General features: G+C 48.5%; 1 long non-coding RNA gene across 1 annotated transcript; it reads left to right on the top strand.

The window, feature by feature from the left end:
• Positions 1-3354: 3354 nt before the first annotated feature.
• On the top strand, positions 3355-6121 carry LOC144737156 (uncharacterized). The gene is made up of 2 exons (XR_013588896.1): positions 3355-5281; positions 5435-6121. It is a non-coding gene; the product is annotated as an uncharacterized LOC144737156 (long non-coding RNA).
• Positions 6122-19769: the final 13648 nt, after the last annotated feature.

Below are 19769 nucleotides of genomic sequence, written 5' to 3'. Positions count from 1 at the left end.
GTTATTGATATTCACACCCACTCCAATTAAACCAGGCCACAAGTTACGCCTACTGAACCATCACCATCATTAAGTCAATATGAAATGTTATTTCCATCTATACAACTCAACCCGAAGCATATGACAATCAGAACCTTCCTAAGTCAAAATTGAATCGCACCCAGACAGGAGCGAATAGTCGATATAAGGTTGAAGAGGGAAGGAAATTAAGAGCACGGCGAACTGCAAACGTAAGCAAAAAAGCCGATGAACGACACCAACCCAGCGACCCACCAGCCCAACAACAGCGAGTCGGGCTTCGACAGGCCATAAAAGTAGAAATAATAACTCCCGGGGTCAGGGGACATCAGGAGAAGCAGGCAGACAAAAACCAGAACTGACTCCAAGGTTCAACCGCCCTCACCTACAAGGAGTGACGGAAATTAATGAGGCCTTGAGTTAATGGCGTCAGCTGGACAGCAACAACAACGGCGAGCAGAGACAGGGTGAGGCAAAGACTGCGAGGCTATGAAATGCAACTTCATGTCAGTAAAGCCCTGACCAACAAGTTAAAGACATCACAATACATAATATCGTACATAACATCAATGTTAACGCTATTCACCGTAAACTATATTCCGCTTATATAACCATGCAGACACCAAGGAATACGAATTCCTAGGATCAAGAAACTTACCCCTTAACCTAAGATATCGGAAATAAATTAATAATAATAAGCCTATGCATGAAAAGACAAAAGTAAAACTTATGAAAAGCCAGGATAATGGGATGAATCACCACCAGGTCGAATATAAAATACATAATAAAAGAGCGATGTTAAACCCAGGGTCGGAGAGAAAGGGAGATCCCGGCCGTCTTTGTATCCCCGCAGCGCGGGATAAGAGTGTGTATACGCTCGGGGAGGCACCTCCACTTGGGTCAAGCACCACGATGGGAAACGGCAGACCTTAGGTTACATACAGAATCATAACTGTGAAATGGTAAGGGACAAATGTTAAAACTTTTTAACCATTTCTTTGTGCATCGGTGAGGGTCGGAGGGAGTGTTGCCCTCCCTCCAGGTCGTGCAACACGGACAGAGACGCCTGTGAGACGATTTGTAACGTCTGTGTTTTGGTTCATGAAGAAGGCCAGACAAGAGATAATATTGCACCCAGACAGAGAGACGACTTCGAGGCAATTTGTAACATCTGATTGTTTGCTCGTGGATTTTATGGAGGGAGTATGACAACGGAATATACCGTAGGTGATGCACACAAGGACAAGGACATACGGACACACACATGGACACACCTACCTACGGACAGATCCTGACACAGCAAAAATCGAAAGAAACCCCGCCTTGTGGGCAGGACCCAAAAGGGATTTTTCGGCATAAAAGAAAGGACCCTGAGCATTGGAAACCAGCTCGACCGGGAGGGTCGACTCAGGAGCGAGCTGCGACCAGCGGGTCGGCTCGACTCATCTTCAGCTCGACCGGGAGGGTCGACTCAGGAGCGAGCTGCGACCAGCGGGTCGGCTCGACTCATCTTCAGCTCGACCGGGAGGGTCGACTCAGGAGCGAGCTGCGACCAGCGGGTCGGCTCGACTCATCTTCAGCTCGACCGGGAGGGTCGACTCAGGAGCGAGCTGCGACCAGCGGGTCGGCTCGACTCTTCAGCTCGTCTGGGACTCAGCCGAGTTCGATCGGCTCACCGGAGCCGGCTCTCGGGGCTCGACTCAAGCGGCTCCCCATCTCCTCTGCAGGCGGGCAAGACCCGCTTGACAGCTCAACTCGGCCTGCGTGGGTCAACCTCTGCCGAGTCGGAGGTCTCTGCTGCCGCCGGAGGTCGCGGTTTGGCGACGAGGCTCTGTGCTTCCCCTGGTTGACGACCCAACACTGCACGCTGCGAGCGAGCTGTGGGCGCCACCTACCGACCGGGAATCCAAACCAATTCACCACGGTGACAGGGGAGCGACTGATACGTATGACGCGCACCGCCCCCTCACCACACGACCACCAGGCGTCTGTTTGACATAAAGAACCGACTCCGAACACTGACTATTCAAGACAACTCTTACCACTCAAAAACACTCGAGACCGAGTGATGGCCATCCGTCGTTTATAAGAGTATTCGTAATTTTTATCTTTAATATTTAGTGGGCTGTACTCTTAATCGCATAAATTCCCAACAGATCCATCAATACGAATTGATTCTTGGCACCTCCTTTCGCCGAGCCACGCTCACGTGGGGAGTGGTGGCCCACCAGATCCTTATCAGGTGATCTGGTCCCCAATTAGTAAACTTGGTATAAGATAACGATCTTCGGAAAAGGAGCACCGTCGCAGGCCCTTACTCCGAGCCATTCTGTTGTCAGATAACCTGCCGATGTATCTGTTGAGATTGGTGCCTTTAAGAATAATAACTGTTTTTGATTGTGTTTTTCATCACCGTATAATCTTCCAAGTATCTTTCAGTCATAATCGCCGCACGTACTCGCATCCTCTACAGAATATTCAACTGTCCCGTGACCCAAGGTGCTAACAACGTGATAAGGGTTGCATATGATCAATAAGGAGTGCGGTACTGCGTGAACAATATTGAGTAATCATTCATTAACGTTAAGGTTTTTCTTAGCATAGTATTTGCATGTTTTAACGACTCTCTCTCACTAACAACCATCGCGTTATGCAGGATACATGTGCCGTTGTCAAAGTGAAATCAGACAATCATTGATGATACTGTATTGATGCCGTGTTGACGTTCCGGGATTGAGAGTTCGCATACTATATCATAGTTGAGGTTGAATTAGTAATAAATTGATTAATACAGAAGTGGTTGTGCGATTCTTTCCTGAAATCTATGCATAAGATCTGCTTCTGCGTTGAGATCTGAACTTGGTGACCTTAATAAACACACTAATACATACTCAGTAAATGTTAAAGCGATAACGGGGTGAACCGGGGACCTAAAATATAAGCGAGAATGAGACGAACCTAGACAACGATGCCGAGTTAATCTAAGTTAATCTTGCATACTTACACCACACCTGCATAACTGCATACGATTAATTGCCTTATTCCCATCGATAACCCACCCTCGTCACCGAGGCGGGGTCTGGTTATCATAACGACTTGCATTATCATAATTACACCCACTCGCATAATTACTATGATTACCTCTCGAATTGGCATAATTAAATGTGCATAATTACATAAATTAACATATTTCCGGATAATTACACATTTGGCCAAATTTAATTTGATTATTATTATTTTCACTGAATATTCATAACCCACATATACAACATAATAATTTCACCCACGCACGCATACAACATAACAAATTTTGATAACCAACATATACAACAGAATGGGGGCGTCGCCCGGGATTTCTCGCAGACAGTTTGTGCATGAATTCAGGAACGAATCACTGTTGTGTTAATCAAAGTGTTGTGAACTAACGTTGCCTTGTGATTATAAACGGGGGTATACACGCGCTCTGAAGGGAAATACCAGAGTAGCAGAGTATAACAAAGACAGCTGGGCTGAGATTATTTGCTCGAGTTGAACTGACGCATCCTGTGATACAATTGTTTATATGTGCTCTGAAGGGGAATTCTAGAGTAACTCCTGCCACTTGAGATGATAGGATTAAGAATAATTTTTGAATGGGTGACGGGGTACGGGGAACTCGTATTAAAACGTACCGACCAATCTGTTACAAAGCAGTACAGTCAGAGAGACATATGGGAAGAGAGCTGTATCGATAACACGAACACACCTCGGGGGAAACTAATTGACTGGATAAAATGTAACAAAGGCGAACACGATGCAAAAACTACAGGAAAGGCAGGACAGGACTCATTCCTTTTCACACAGGCATACAGACAGGGATTGTGGAATGAAGGAAAATTCGGAAAGGAAACAGGAGAGAAATCGTCTCTAATAAACGAGGAAAAATGTCCTCACACCATCGTAAGGGAGGAGAAATCAGGGCTCGCAACACCAGCGAAACTCACAGACGTGGATCCACAGAATAAATATGGAAGTAACATTAAATCACACTCGTGGGTACGTGGACAGAGTCCAGGGACTAATCGAAAAAAAATTATAGATATCGAACAAAAAATCCTTGACAAACAGAAACCCTCACAATTCGAGAGAAGGGATGGAGAGATACATATGCAAACAAAAACATGTGAGATTGACAACTTCACAGATAGAGGGAAGCAAAATGTTAAAGTAAAGTCGACAGGACGTGCTCCACTAAGGGCAGAGGCAAAAACTGAAGGGAAATGGCAACACGAGCGACACGGCATTGGGCGCGCACACAGAAAATGCACACCGATTAATCACGCCCGACACAGAACAGATAAAAGTGACAGATTGCCTGATGATAACTTGTTTGATGATGACGCTGACGGCGATCAACTTTCGGAATACTTATTCAACAGTAAAACCCTTAAATTGATGGACAAGGCTCTAGTCAGAATTCCCGATTTTGACCCCCACAATAAGTCCATGGATATACATACACATATCGCGACAGTGGAAGAGGAGGCAATGATTAGAGGGCTGAGGAGACGGGATGAAAAAGCGAGTTTGTTGAAACGAAGCTTACATAAAGATTCTATTCCATGGGTAAAGTCACTACCACCCAAGGTTTGAAATGATTTTAAACAACTGAGCCTGGCAGTGATTCGGAAGTTTGGAGAATATTCGACACTCACTGAGGGGTTTTATGCTGTAAAATCGATGACCCAGGGCATGGACCAAGATCCACGTGACTACCTCGTACAATTTAAAAGAGCGTATTACGCAGGCGATGTGAATCAATACCACGAAGGAGATAAAATGTTCAAAATTATGTTTTTTGAATCCTTGAGCCCAGAGATTACAGAAAGGGTGAGAATGGTTTTGAATCCAGAAACCGCATCCTTACGCCGCATAGAGAGCAAGGCGTACATGGCATGGTTATACAGAGCTAAGAATCATAATTCGGATCCAGAACACAGGGAGAGGGATAAAGAACCCAGCCTCTCAGAGAGGAATAAAAATCACCGAGCAGTCCCACAATGCAGGACGGAGCAAACACGCACGCACACATGGCAAAATAACCCAGAGAGAGGTTGGCACGAGAATGAGAGCGGCACAAAGCCGAACATTCAGAGGAATCGCAGGAGGGGGAGGTTCAGAACAGAACCATACCAACACCCCATGCCACGACACACACGAGGCCAAAGTTGCACACTAAGATGGCGAGATAACCATCCAGCGGGAAGGTACACAGACTGCGGAGGTATGGATGCGAACATGCAGGAGAATCGTAGGAGGGAGAGGTTCAGAGCAGAACCATATCAACACCCCATCCCACGACACACGCAAGGTTCAAATTACGCACAGAGATGGCAAGATAACCACCTAGCGGGAAGGTGTTACACAGACCGCGGAGGTATGGATGCGAACATTCAGAGGAATCGCAGGATGGGAGGTCAAACACAATCGATCCAATTCCGACCAATTCCTCCACCGGCTATACCAGGAGGGAATAGAGGAATAACACAGAATGCGGTCCAAAGACATGATAAACAACCCACAGTGAGCGCGAGCGAGCGGCCAACACGCGCCCCACCCGCCGAGGTATTAAACCCGAAGCTCAATGAGAAATACAGGCAGGCTGCAAGTGACAGGGCGGGCAAAACGTGGACAGTACTCCCGTAAATGACGCGCGGATCGAATACAAGGACAGGGTTGCATTGAAGCGTGATCAGACAGTACAAAAACCGACAGCAGGGACACGCCCTGAGGAGCGCAGGCATGAGCCTTTGAATGAAAAATATCCAAGGGAAACCAAAATTTATGTGGATCGGAGTGCTAAAATGGAGACGAATGTCCATGACGTATCGGGAATGGTGTTGGAATCCAACACACTCGTAAAAACAAAGAGGGCAACATTACGAGGGACAGAATTAAATCGACACACTGACTCGGCAAATGTGCATGTAATCGCAGAGAGAGCGAATGCCAGTGATGACGGAGTACAGAAGTTGGTTGTGTGCGCGAATTCTGATTATGTGCAGCACAATTTTACACCACACACTCCCACGACGCGAGAGAGTGAGAGGGGAAATTACAAAAACGAACCGGAAAACCGTGATCGAATGATGAAAGTGATAAGTGGTAAACCAGACACTCGGAACTTGGTAAAAAGATTGCAAGGATGTAACAGGAGGAAATTAACGCAAAAATGCGTTCGAAACCGCTACCTAGCGTTTCCCAGGATTTAACAAAAACAAAAAAAAATGTAATATCCGTCGGAGTTATGAGGGATGAGAACCATGTAACTGGTGATATCGATGTTAAAGTTTTGTTGAATTTTCCTTGCTTATTTCAAATGTAACCTTGTTAAGATTGTGATACATATGCGCGCGCTTTGGAAGGAATGCGTTATGGATTAGTACCGATGTTTAACGTTGTGTTTTATTTCTTTTGCTTATTTCAAATGTAACCATGTTACGATTGTGATACATATGCGCGCGTCGTAAGAAATAACCGCCGAGAGTGAGGGCGGCTTATAGATTCATAACACAAAAAAGGGCATTTACTTGGTTTGGAAATTCGCCAGTGGCCAAATCGACCCCTGGTAATTATTCAAACGGGCGGATTGTTGTGTCTATCCTTTTTTAATTAAGAACAATTCAAAAAAATATAATAATTTTTTTTAATCTATATATACCTTTTTTTTATTAATTAATGAAAACAACTCACTTCTCCTCACAAGAACACCAGGAATCCATGAAACATGGAGGGCGGTTAAAATGTTGAGAGTTCGGTCACAAAGAGGTCATGGACATCCAAATGGACAAAAGATGTATGGACTAGCCTCCCAAGACATCTGGAGATATACAGATAAGGGCAGAATAAATAACGGTTTCCTACCTACACGACCAAAAAAATAATAAATAAAAACTAAAGAGTACGAATTCCAGAAAGCTTAAGTGGAAACATAATAACGCTTAACCTTAGGACATAAAAAATTAACTCAGAATAAACACCAATCTCTGGGGAACTAAACTAATGGGCATATCACACTACAATAATGTGTAACATGTTTTCCAGGGAATGGCAGCCCTCCTGCTCACGCTCCTGCTAACGTACCTTGCCAAGCTAGAAGGGAGCCAAGAGCTGATCAAGCCAGGACCAGAATCCGGGGTGATGCTGAGAGACTCCTCCAGCTTCCTAGTAACCGAAACGAAAATAGTAACCCAACAAGTCTATGTCTCCTTGGAACCTGCCTTGGTGGTAAAGAAGCACTTCGGGAAGTTACCACCCCAAGCTACCCAAGCAACCCGAATATGGTATTATGACTTCCTAAGATACAGTGAACAGAATGTCGGAACGATCCTGAAGCAATTACAAAGAACCATGATACTTCCCCCCACCACTGTCAACCTAACACGTTCCAAGAGGTCTATCGGCCTGGGAGGGGTCTTTGGAATACTATCCGGTTTTAGCTCCTTAATCACACTAGGAGTATCCATATCCAACGCCGTAAAGATTGGACACCTCACGCAAGGTATCGAGAATTTACAGCTCGATATGCATCAGATCCATCAGCAAATACAACACCAACAAAAGAATCTGGTCGAAATGGGATCCACCCTCCGAGACACCGTGGTTCTCGTAAACCTACATTCTATCATGATTAACTTAACATTCCAAGAATTGAGTTCTGCAATCCGAGATCTATACGAAGAAGAGAGTATTCGAGAGCCAATTCAGTGGGTGATCCAAGACTTGTTGCGTAGCACCAGCGGCAGCATCAGTGATCTTATACAAGGACAAATTCCGTCATATCTGGTAACTCCAACACTGATAAAAGATGTGCTACAAGCAGCATCCCCGGAAACAATCAGTCCAACTCAAGTACAAATTGCCTTCAACATGGGTACAGCCACACCCATACATGTGGACCCCCAAACTAGACAGCTGGCATTTTTGCTAAATTTACCCCTGGTCAAACCCGGAAATGTATTTCGATTGCGGACAGTATTGAACGTGGGTACATGGAATAACGACATTTACTCCAAGATGGAAACTCCCTTAGTGGTGGCCTACCAGGAAGAAGGCCCCCTTAAGTACCTGGTGCCTGACCTAAACCTGTGTCAAATAATGAAAGAGGTTCATTGGCTCTGCCCAGGGGAACCATTTCTGACCAATACAGCAGAAATAATGTGTGGTCTGTCAAACCTAAGCTCTAAGGAAACTTGCAAGTTGAAGCTAAGTAAACCCAAAGAAAGAACCGGAACAGTGGCCATGATAGCTAATGCCCAGTGGTTGATTAGCACCCCTCTAGATACGGCAATTGTTTCCACCGATCAACACTCCATAACCATGGAAGTTCCGATTCCAAGCCACGTCGCACTGGTCACAATACCAAGAGGAACATTCGTACGCATAGGGGACAAGGTATTATATAACCTAGACAAAAGCCTACACCAAGCGGAGGTAGAAATAGTAGACACATTCCGAGGCCACAAGTTTGAGATAAGCAGCACTCTGTCCAACTTGTTGAACAGTAAAGAATTCCATATGGTGAAATTATCCCTCAGCGAATCAGAGATTAACATAACAGATCTTACTTGGGCGACCAAAGAGGCTGGATATCAGCGAAATCAACAGATGGGGATGGGAATCACAGGGGCAACAGGGATGATCATACTAGTCCTGGCTATTCTAACCTTAACATACCATGTGGCCAAAATGAATACCGAACTTAAAAGACTAATCGCAGGCACAAGCCACCTACCATTCAAGCTCAGGAACACGAGATTGAGCAATAACAGGCCTGATGATGCCACCCAAGAATAACCGTAGAAACTATCTTTTTAACGATATCTCCTATAAACGTAGTCAATAGAATAATTTCTCCCTCCCTTATCGTGTTACCTTCCTTTAGAATATATTTTTTTCCTCTCTCTTGTCACATATAACCATGTTAAGTTGTGACACGTACGCGCGCGTTGTAAGGAAATAGCAGCAAAACTTGAGGACAATCGATGGTTCATGATGGAAGAAGGGTATACATTTTTTTAAAAAATAACCCGTGGCCATTTGACCACTGGTCATTTTTAAAAGGGCGGAATGTTGTATCCTAGCCTTCTTCCATCATTGAGATATAATGAATGAAAACACACCAAAAAGCAGCAAACTGCAAAACACCAGGTGTTGTTAAGTAATGAACTGGAGGAGGGCTAGGATGGCAGAATTGCAACCTTGCTTCAAGGAAAGATAAGGCCTGATAAACGGGCACATGTCACCCGTGCAGGCGGCAGAGACAGTGGGAGAGTCAGCCAGACATAGTTAAGGCAAAAAGCCCAACCATCTATGACCTCAGCACATGGGCGAATAATGGGGCAGTGTCAACTCGAAGGCAATGAAAGGAAGCAGAGGCGCCTTTGTCTAAATCACAACCACAGAAAGCCAGGAATCATCACTGATTGTGTGTTTAGGGATTCCGAGCTAATTGGAACACGTGCACACAGGGAGGAGAAATACGCCTTGTTCTCCTGCAGCTGAGGGAGCAAACCCAAAAAGGCCAAGGAATGAAATTATTAAATAAGTGGGTCAGCTCAAGGCTGTGTACACAGGGGGGGGAGCTGATTTAAACAACCCTGCACGTCTGAACGTGAGGGGGCCTTTGACCTGAAATTAAGAATAACACTCCCAGAGCAGAAGGTTGGATGGCCACAGTGAGACGAATAAGAGCGTTGTATATCTCAAGGATGCAGACTCAGCTGAATAACAAGGCTGCGGGGGTCACCAGAAGTTCGCGTTCGCCTAGTTAAGACGAAAAGCTCAATTATTCTGTATTGCTATTAAAGTAACGTTAAAGTCGGAATTTAACAACAGGATAGGCTAAAGTTATTGATATTCACACCCACTCCAATTAAACCAGGCCACAAGTTACGCCTACTGAACCATCACCATCATTAAGTCAATATGAAATGTTATTTCCGTCTATACAACTCAACCCGAAGCATATGACAATCAGAACCTTCCTAAGTCAAAATTGAATCGCACCCAGACAGGAGCGAATAGTCGATATAAGGTTGAAGAGGGAAGGAAATTAAGAGCACGGCGAACTGCAAACGTAAGCAAAAAAGCCGGGAACGACACCAACCCAGCGACCCACCAGCCCAACAACAGCGAGTCGGGCTTCGACAGGCCATAAAAGTAGAAATAATAACTCCCGGGGTCAGGGGACATCAGGAGAAGCAGGCAGACAAAAACCAGAACTGACTCCAAGGTTCAACCGCCCTCACCTACAAGGAGTGACGGAAATTAATGAGGCCTTGAGTTAACGGCGTCAGCTGGACAGCAACAACAACGGCGAGCAGAGACAGGGTGAGGCAAAGACTGCGAGGCTATGAAATGCAACTTCATGTCAGTAAAGCCCTGACCAACAAGTTAAGTTAAAGACATCACAATACATAATATCGTACATAACATCAATGTTAACGCTATTCACCGTAAACTATATTCCGCTTATATAACCATGCAGACACCAAGGAATGCGAATTCCTAGGATCAAGAAACTTACCCCTTAACCTAAGATATCGGAAATAAATTAATAATAATAAGCCTATGCATGAAAAGACAAAAGTAAAACTTATGAAAAGCCAGGATAATGGGATGAATCACCACCAGGTCGAATATAAAATACATAATAAAAGAGCGATGTTAAACCCAGGGTCGGAGAGAAAGGGAGATCCCGGCCGTCTTTGTATCCCCGCAGCGCGGGATAAGAGTGTGTATACGCTCGGGGAGGCACCTCCACTTGGGTCAAGCACCACGATGGGAAACGGCAGACCTTAGGTTACATACAGAATCATAACTGTGAAATGGTAAGGGACAAATGTTAAAACTTTTTAACCATTTCTTTGTGCATCGGTGAGGGTCGGAGGGAGTGTTGCCCTCCCTCCAGGTCGTGCAACATGGACAGAGACGCCTGTGAGACGATTTGTAACGTCTGTGTTTTGGTTCATGAAGAAGGCCAGACAAGAGATAATATTGCACCCAGACAGAGAGACGACTTCGAGGCAATTTGTAACATCTGATTGTTTGCTCGTGGATTTTATGGAGGGAGTATGACAACGGAATATACCGTAGGTGATGCACGCAAGGACAAGGACATACGGACACACACATGGACACACCTACCTACGGACAGATCCTGACACAGCAAAAATCGAAAGAAACCCCGCCTTGTGGGCAGGACCCAAAAGGGATTTTTCGGCATAAAAGAAAGGACCCTGAGCATTGGAAACCAGCTCGACCGGGAGGGTCGACTCAGGAGCGAGCTGCGACCAGCGGGTCGGCTCGACTCATCTCAGCTCGACCGGGAGGGTCGACTCAGGAGCGAGCTGCGACCAGCGGGTCGGCTCGACTCATCTTCAGCTCGACCGGGAGGGTCGACTCAGGAGCGAGCTGCGACCAGCGGGTCGGCTCGACTCATCTTCAGCTCGACCGGGAGGGTCGACTCAGGAGCGAGCTGCGACCAGCGGGTCGGCTCGACTCATCTTCAGCTCGACCGGGAGGGTCGACTCAGGAGCGAGCTGCGACCAGCGGGTCGGCTCGACTCTTCAGCTCGTCTGGGACTCAGCCGAGTTCGATCGGCTCACCGGAGCCGGCTCTCGGGGCTCGACTCAAGCGGCTCCCCATCTCCTCTGCAGGCGGGCAAGACCCGCTTGACAGCTCAACTCGGCCTGCGTGGGTCAACCTCTGCCGAGTCGGAGGTCTCTGCTGCCGCCGGAGGTCGCGGTTTGGCGACGAGGCTCTGCGCTTCCCCTGGTTGACGACCCAACACTGCACGCTGCGAGCGAGCTGTGGGCGCCACCTACCGACCGGGAATCCAAACCAATTCACCACGGTGACAGGGGAGCGACTGATACGTATGACGCGCACCGCCCCCTCACCACACGACCACCAGGCGTCTGTTTGACATAAAGAACCGACTCCGAACACTGACTATTCAAGACAACTCTTACCACTCAAAAACACTCGAGACCGAGTGATGGCCATCCGTCGTTTATAAGAGTATTCGTAATTTTTATCTTTAATATTTAGTGGGCTGTACTCTTAATCGCATAAATTCCCAACAGATCCATCAATACGAATTGATTCTTGGCACCTCCTTTCGCCGAGCCACGCTCACGTGGGGAGTGGTGGCCCACCAGATCCTTATCAGGTGATCTGGTCCCCAATTAGTAAACTTGGTATAAGATAACGATCTTCGGAAAAGGAGCACCGTCGCAGGCCCTTACTCCGAGCCATTCTGTTGTCAGATAACCTGCCGATGTATCTGTTGAGATTGGTGCCTTTAAGAATAATAACTGTTTTTGATTGTGTTTTTCATCACCGTATAATCTTCCAAGTATCTTTCAGTCATAATCGCCGCACGTACTCGCATCCTCTACAGAATATTCAACTGTCCCGTGACCCAAGGTGCTAACAACGTGATAAGGGTTGCATATGATCAATAAGGAGTGCGGTACTGCGTGAACAATATTGAGTAATCATTCATTAACGTTAAGGTTTTTCTTAGCATAGTATTTACATGTTTTAACGACTCTCTCTCACTAACAACCATCGCGTTATGCGGGATACATGTGCCGTTGTCAAAGTGAAATCAGACAATCATTGATGATACTGTATTGATGCCGTGTTGACGTTCCGGGATTGAGAGTTCGCATACTATATCATAGTTGAGGTTGAATTAGTAATAAATTGATTAATACAGAAGTGGTTGTGTGATTCTTTCCTGAAATCTATGCATAAGATCTGCTTCTGCGTTGAGATCTGAACTTGGTGACCTTAATAAACACACTAATACATACTCAGTAAATGTTAAAGCGATAACGGGGTGAACCGGGGACCTAAAATATAAGCGAGAATGAGACGAACCTAGACAACGATGCCGAGTTAATCTAAGTTAATCTTGCATACTTACACCACACCTGCATAACTGCATACGATTAATTGCCTTATTCCGATCGATAACCCACCCTCGTCACCGAGGCGGGGTCTGGTTATCATAACGACTTGCATTATCATAATTACACCCATTCGCATAATTACTATGATTACCTCTCGAATTGGCATAATTAAATGTGCATAATTACATAAATTAACATATTTCCGGATAATTACACATTTGGCCAAATTTCATTTGATTATTATTATTTTCACTGAATATTCATAACCCACATATACAACATAATAATTTCACCCACGCACGCATACAACATAACAAATTTTGATAACCAACATATACAACAATATTCATACAGATATTTTTAGCGCTAGCCGTGGTGGGCAACATGCGCCTGCACTGGCGCGCGCGTGCACGCAGCCACCTCCGCGTTAGTGGTGTTGTACGTGGGAGTGTGTGGGATAACTCCCGGGTGGTGGTGAGTCGGCCAGCGAGCCATGTCCCTCAGAGAGGGCGCTGGTGCGGGGGGACCGATCACCCGATCGGCGGGGGCCCGGCGAGAAGTGGCCGAGGACGAGAGGGGAGTGGAGGGGGTGGATGTCGCGTCCCGCCCGCTCACGGGGAGCGGGGAAGTGGGCGTCAGCCCCCACAACTCTCCTCTACGTTTGGAGAACTCCATCCTCTCAGTCGGCACTGATGTCGCGGTTTGCTTGCCTCCAGGCCAACTGATACATAGCGGCCTTTGGGCACCAGTGTCACGTTTATACATTCATATGCGTGGCATGGTATCTTCCCTTTGACCATAAACAAAAAAAAACATTTGTTTTGCCGTTAAAATTTCGTACCTGACATACTTACAGTGATGACATCACCTTTACTTCCCTATATTGCAGGCATAAACAGGAAGACGTCTTCACAATTCTGGCTGTCACCTGATGAAGCTGGTTGTTGTTGTGAGAAGTTAGCGTAAGGATCTACCTAGGGTTTTTTTTGCTCCGGGCCACGCAGGGCTTCTCTTCAGGTACCCCATTAATATACTTTAGCAGAGCAACGACGCCGCGTGGTTTCTGTGTGTATGGAGAGAGCGTCAGCGTGGTGTGGGTCCGTGCATACGTGTGAAGCGCGCGGGTAATCAGTCCTAAAACGATCGTTGACGTTCACGTGCGTGTGATCGCGGGCGTATTTACCTAGTGCATGATTGAACAGCGGATTAACGCGCGTATATGACCATCGACGGCGTTTGCACCGGGGATTAACGCGCGAATATTGTCATCAATAGTTCGCCGTGGTGCTCGTGCGCGTGGTTACACGGCGCGCTTCACACGGTGTGTCCGCATAGCGATGATAACGCTCCACGGTGCGACGCGCGAATATTACCTAGTATTTTGAGCGTGGGGGTGCTTGAGGTTGCGCGCCGGAGTAGTCCATTGCCTACGTCCGCGTTCGGGGCAGCAGCCGCGCTATTTTTAGCGCGAGCCGTGGTAAGCGACGTGGACCGGCACGGGCACGCACGTGACACCGCCATCTCCGCATTGGTGGCGGGTTACGTGGGGAGTGTGGGTTAACCCGTGGTGGTGAGGAGCCAGCCACGAGCCATGTCCCACAGGGAGGATGCTGGTGCGAAGAGACCGATCACTCGATCGGCGGCAAAGGAGAGGAGGTCCAAGGGGGAGAGGAGGAGGGGGGGCATCAGCCCCCAGACTTGCTAAAAAAGGTCAACATTGACCTATGATTGGGTTTCGTTGAATCGAGGAACCGTCCGACCAAGTCTAGGGCGCGACAAGTCGAATCTGCCTTTAGGGCATGGAGCAGCTCATCGTCATCAGGCAGGTTGCTGCAACACGGCAACAGATTGTGAAGCTTCGTGTTCAGCCACTCGTTATAACATTCTGTCTTCCGACTGCTTCTTCTTCGTCTTGTCTCCTGTCTCACCTACACGATCTTTTCCCAATATTTTGCGCAGGTCACTGCTCCTGATGTTGGATTTGGCCAAATTTTTGAGGAGTAGCATCGTGGTTGCTGCAGGGCACCTCAGATGATGGTCCATGGTTTGCTTCTCCCGACTACTTCGACATCACGAGAACCGATGTTGACGCAACACCTCTTTAGCAAAAGAGCTTCTAGCAGCTTAATGGGCTTGACTCGGGAAATACGATTATTGTGACTGAAGGCGCGAATATTGCTGCATTTCCCTCTGTAGCCCCGCAGCCCGATGACCATCTGTTGGTGCATGGTGGCTGCCCCGGGCACGACCGTATGATCCAATAGGCCACAGTAGGCACTGTGCCTAGGGCCGACTCACCGAGCCACCCACCCACTCATTACCCACTCGCCCACCCACCAGAGCCATATTATCCAATAGGCCAGCGGTCCCCAACCTTTTTGGCACCAGGGACCGGTTTCGTGGAAGGCAATTTTTTCACGGACCGGGGGGGGGTCATCATTGGGTCTTTCCCCCTTTTCAAAGAAGCTCTCCAGCGACGTTTGTTTTTTACTGAAACACGGCAGAACTGATTCTTCTGCCGTTGCCGATCATTGCTACAACTCGGTGGGCTCTCATGAAATTGTCTTTTCCGAGACCAAGGTTCTCTGCAAACCTCCCGGCTACCATCAAAGGTTTGTACACGAAGCCATACAAATATACAAACACAGACATAATTTCAACCGTGATGATGGGTACAAACTTAGTAATCATTGGAAAGATGTTATCAACCACGCAAAAAAGACTTGATTACACTTTTTTGGACCATCTCATCTGACAGGCACTATTTTACTTTACTTTACCGAGTGTTAACATCCCCAGTTATTTTTTGGCAGTGCTCTCTTCATTATTCAGCCAGCATTGGTATAAACATGGGCATTTTCGTTCTTTTGTCTATCATGTGTATCAGACCTCCCCTCCCCCCTCTCTGTCCATTGTGTTGGCGTGTACAGCAGCAACCTCGTCCAAGCCGTAGTCCATTGTTTTTCATTGGCTACCACATTCTGATGAGCTCCCCCCCCCCCTTCTCCTCCCCCCTTCAACTTGCTTATAAGGGATTACTTCTGGAATCATTGCCTCACTTGATGCAGCTAATTCGGCTGTGACGGTCCCACCTGATGACGGAGACTTGTGTTGCCTCCGAAACGTCGTGATTTTTGTTTTATTTTATTTTCATTAATTTTGATGTTTTACCTACGTGACTTTACCGAAAAAACCTAAGAATAGGGGTTAGATCTAGATTTGAAGCTTTCGTGACTGCAATGATTCATATTCGTGACTTTACCGAAAAAACCTAAGAATATGAAATAGGGGTTAGAGCTTGTGGGCTTACTAAAACTGTGACTGAGACAAGTGCGCAGTGCGGGAAAGAGGCGAGGATGGAAGTGGTGAATACAATTGAAGTACCGGTAAATACGCTGGACACCCAGGTTGAGGCACACGTATCTTTATTACAGGTTGTCGGTACAGGACAGCACTAGAGGGGGTAGCGGCCCCCTCACCCGGATAACTGGGGATACACTCTAGCTAATCCTGACCTACCCCCAAGTCCTCCACTAACGGGCTAGGGGAGGCTAACTGGCCCGACACTGGTGAGTCGGGCTACGGTCTCCGGAGTCCCAGGGTACTGACCCTGGTTCACGGAACCACGCCTCTGGCTCGATCCTCCGCAGCCCTTACAAGGGCGGCGTCGAGGGGAGTCCAGGGCTTCTAACTAGAAGATCTTCCTTCTTCCTCCTTCGTTCCCAGACTGAGCCACGAGCTCTCTCTATCCTCCCCCTTTATACCCCCCGTCAGGATCACAACCCCCCAGGCTGCCTGATGCGGACGTCGCTGCGGGCACCCCCCCCCCGTGTACTCCCGGAGCTCCGCCCACTGTGTTTATTCCCCGTTGGATCCTATGCACCTACAGCCCTCCCGTAACAACCCTACATCACTCCCCCCATTACAGCTCGCAGCCGTCCCGGCTGCAACAATTCCAATAAAGGAACATTTACCCCTCGACCCCGTGTGTGCCTCATTTTTTTCAACAAAATGCAAATTGAACAACAACAACAAGAACAACAAGAAGAACAACCACACCCCCGAAGGGAATGTCCGACGCACCCCCCCCCCCCCCCGTATAAATACGAAATCCGTAAAAGCGCGTATATACAACTAGCCAGGAATTCCCCCAGCACACACAGCACACCCACGACACACAACGCACCCACAACACACACACCCCGCCCACACACACAACACAACACACACAATGTGCCAGGAGCGCACCACCGACGCAGCATACAGTAACCATGACACGTGAAATAAAAAAATAAAAAAATTTCTTCCTTTCGTATATTATAAGAGTCTGCGCATTTTAGCGCGCGTCCTCGCCGCAGGCCCGTCCCACGGGGCAACCCCGGACGGTGGACCATCCGGTGGCGGCTGTCCCTTTCGAGATGAGGTCGCGATTGAAGTGGCGCGACCGTCGGCATCACCCGTGTGGGTTGTAGGGCATGAGCCCGTCATTCCCGGTGCACCTGTGGGTGGGACAGCCGGCAACACATCAGGCGAGAGCAGCGACGGACCCTCCGAGTCGGTCCACCCCCCACATGCTTGGCCCCGGGCGTGTGGAGTGGGCCCTCGCACAGCAACAAACGGTTTTAGCCTAGAGGGGTGTACAAACCACCGGCGCCTCCCCCATTTGATTCGAACGCACTGAGGCCTCAAAACGTCGACAACCTCGACGGGGCCCCGCCACGGGCGTACGAGTTTAGAGGAGGTCGCGAGTGGTACCTGGGGACAGTGCAGCCATGCCCTGTCCCCCGGCTTCCACTGCAGCACGTGCGCGCGAGCCAGCCTGAGGCGCTCGTTCGCCTTTTGACGCCTGTCAGAATTTAGCCTCGCAGCATCCCGCGCCTCAGTCAGTTTGTCAAGGTTAAATTTAACGTGTTCGTCCAATTTAGTTTTACCCAGCGGCGCGGGGATCTGCAGCTGTGCCGGAACAGGTGGGTCGGGTTCGCGGCCATACATAAGAAAGAAGGGTGAAAATCCCGTCGCAGCATGGGGAGCCAATCTGTATGCCGCTAGAACCCCTTGAATTTGTAAGTCCCAATCAGTCTGTGAGTCCGAAACTTGCTGCGACAACATAGACGAGATGGTGCGATGCAGACGCTCGACCATCCCGTCCGTTTGCGGGTGATAAGGAGAGGTTCGAATTTTTTTCGTTCCTAGGAGATCACAGACTTGTTTTAGGAGTTTCCCGGAAAAATTTCTACTCTGGTCGGTCAGCAACCGCTCCGGAGCAACTTTGTCCATGACATAACCCTGGACAAAGGCGTCAACGATGGCTGCTGCCGACTGATTTGGCAGGGGCCAGGCCATAGGCCAGCGCGTAAAATATTCGACCCCCGTAAGCAAATATCTATTTCCCCTGGGGGTGGCGGGGAATGGCCCCAGAATGTCCAGTGCGACCAGTTCATTTACTCTGGAGACCTGGATGGACTGCAAGGGCGGGTTCGACTCCCGTGCCGGTGGTTTGCGCTGCGCACACCGAGGGCATGCTGCCAACAGATCAGCGACATCCCTTGTCATGCCCGGCCAAAAAAAATTCAGCTGGAGCAAGGCGAGAGTTTTCTGGGTACCCAGGTGGAGGAGGCGCTCATGAGCAGCCCACACCACCTTACCCCGTAATCCCGAAGGGACCACCAGCCGGTGACGGTGGGATTTGCTGTCCCAATGCATGAGCAACCCTGCGTGCATCCCCCAAGCGTCGGCCTCACCCGTCCCCCGCCCCCTCTCCCCGGCGCGACGACGCAGCGCGAGGAGGGAGGTATCCTCCATTTGGAGGCGCCCCCATTCATTAACGGGCAACCCAAGCAGGGAATCTTTCCCCTGTTCCGCGATATCATTGGTGACCAATGTTTCGTCATTGGCAGCGGCCGCCAGGACCGGAACCATCATGTCCCCTGCTGGCTTGCAACGCCCAGACCCCAGGAGGCATGCGCATTCGGAGGCGGTTGGCATCCGTGACAGAGCGTCAGCGTTGGTGTGGCGAACGCCCTTACGGTAGGTGGTTTCGAAATCGAAATCCTGGAGGACCTCCAACCATCGGGACAATTGTCCCGATGGCTGTTGAACCTTCAGGGCGTACTGCAGTGCCGCATGATCTGTGCGGACGGTGAAATGCCGACCGTACAGATATGGGCGATACTGTTGGATGAAATAGACAATTGCCAACAGTTCCCTACGGGTGACACAATATCTTTGCTCCGCTGGAGACAACACCCGACTGCCGTACGCAACCACCCGTTCCACGCCGTCAACCACCTGGGAAAGCACGCCTCCAATCCCCGTGTTGCTCGCGTCGGTGTCGAGCAAAAACGGCCTCGAAAAATCTGGGTAAATCAGGGGAGGAGCCTTTACCAGGGCGTCCCGAAGGGAGCAGAAAGCAGCTTCCTCATCCTGACCCCAGTGGAACCGAACCCCTTTAGATGTTAACGCGTGTAGGGGTTTGGCAATCGTTGCAAAATTTGCGACGAAGCGTCGGTAATATGATGCGAAGCCAATAAAACTCCTGACCTCTCCCACCGAGGTGGGAGTCGGCCAGGAGCTGACACACTGCGTTTTGGCGGGATCGGTAGCAATACCCGAGCGCCCTACGATGTGCCCCAAATAACGCACCGACTCGCGCAACAAATGGCATTTCTGGGGCTTAAATTTCAAATTAGCAGCCCGCATCTTTAGGAAAACCGCCCGCAACCTCTGGAGATGTTCATCAAAAGTTTTACCAAAGACAATAACGTCATCCAAATAAATCAGGCACGACTC

Source organism: Lampetra planeri, chromosome 65 (genome assembly GCF_965212315.1).
Source record: "Lampetra planeri chromosome 65, kcLamPlan1.2.h2, whole genome shotgun sequence".
Lineage (NCBI taxonomy): Eukaryota > Metazoa > Chordata > Hyperoartia > Petromyzontiformes > Petromyzontidae > Lampetra > Lampetra planeri.
This window is presented reverse-complemented; position numbering and strand designations above follow the sequence as displayed.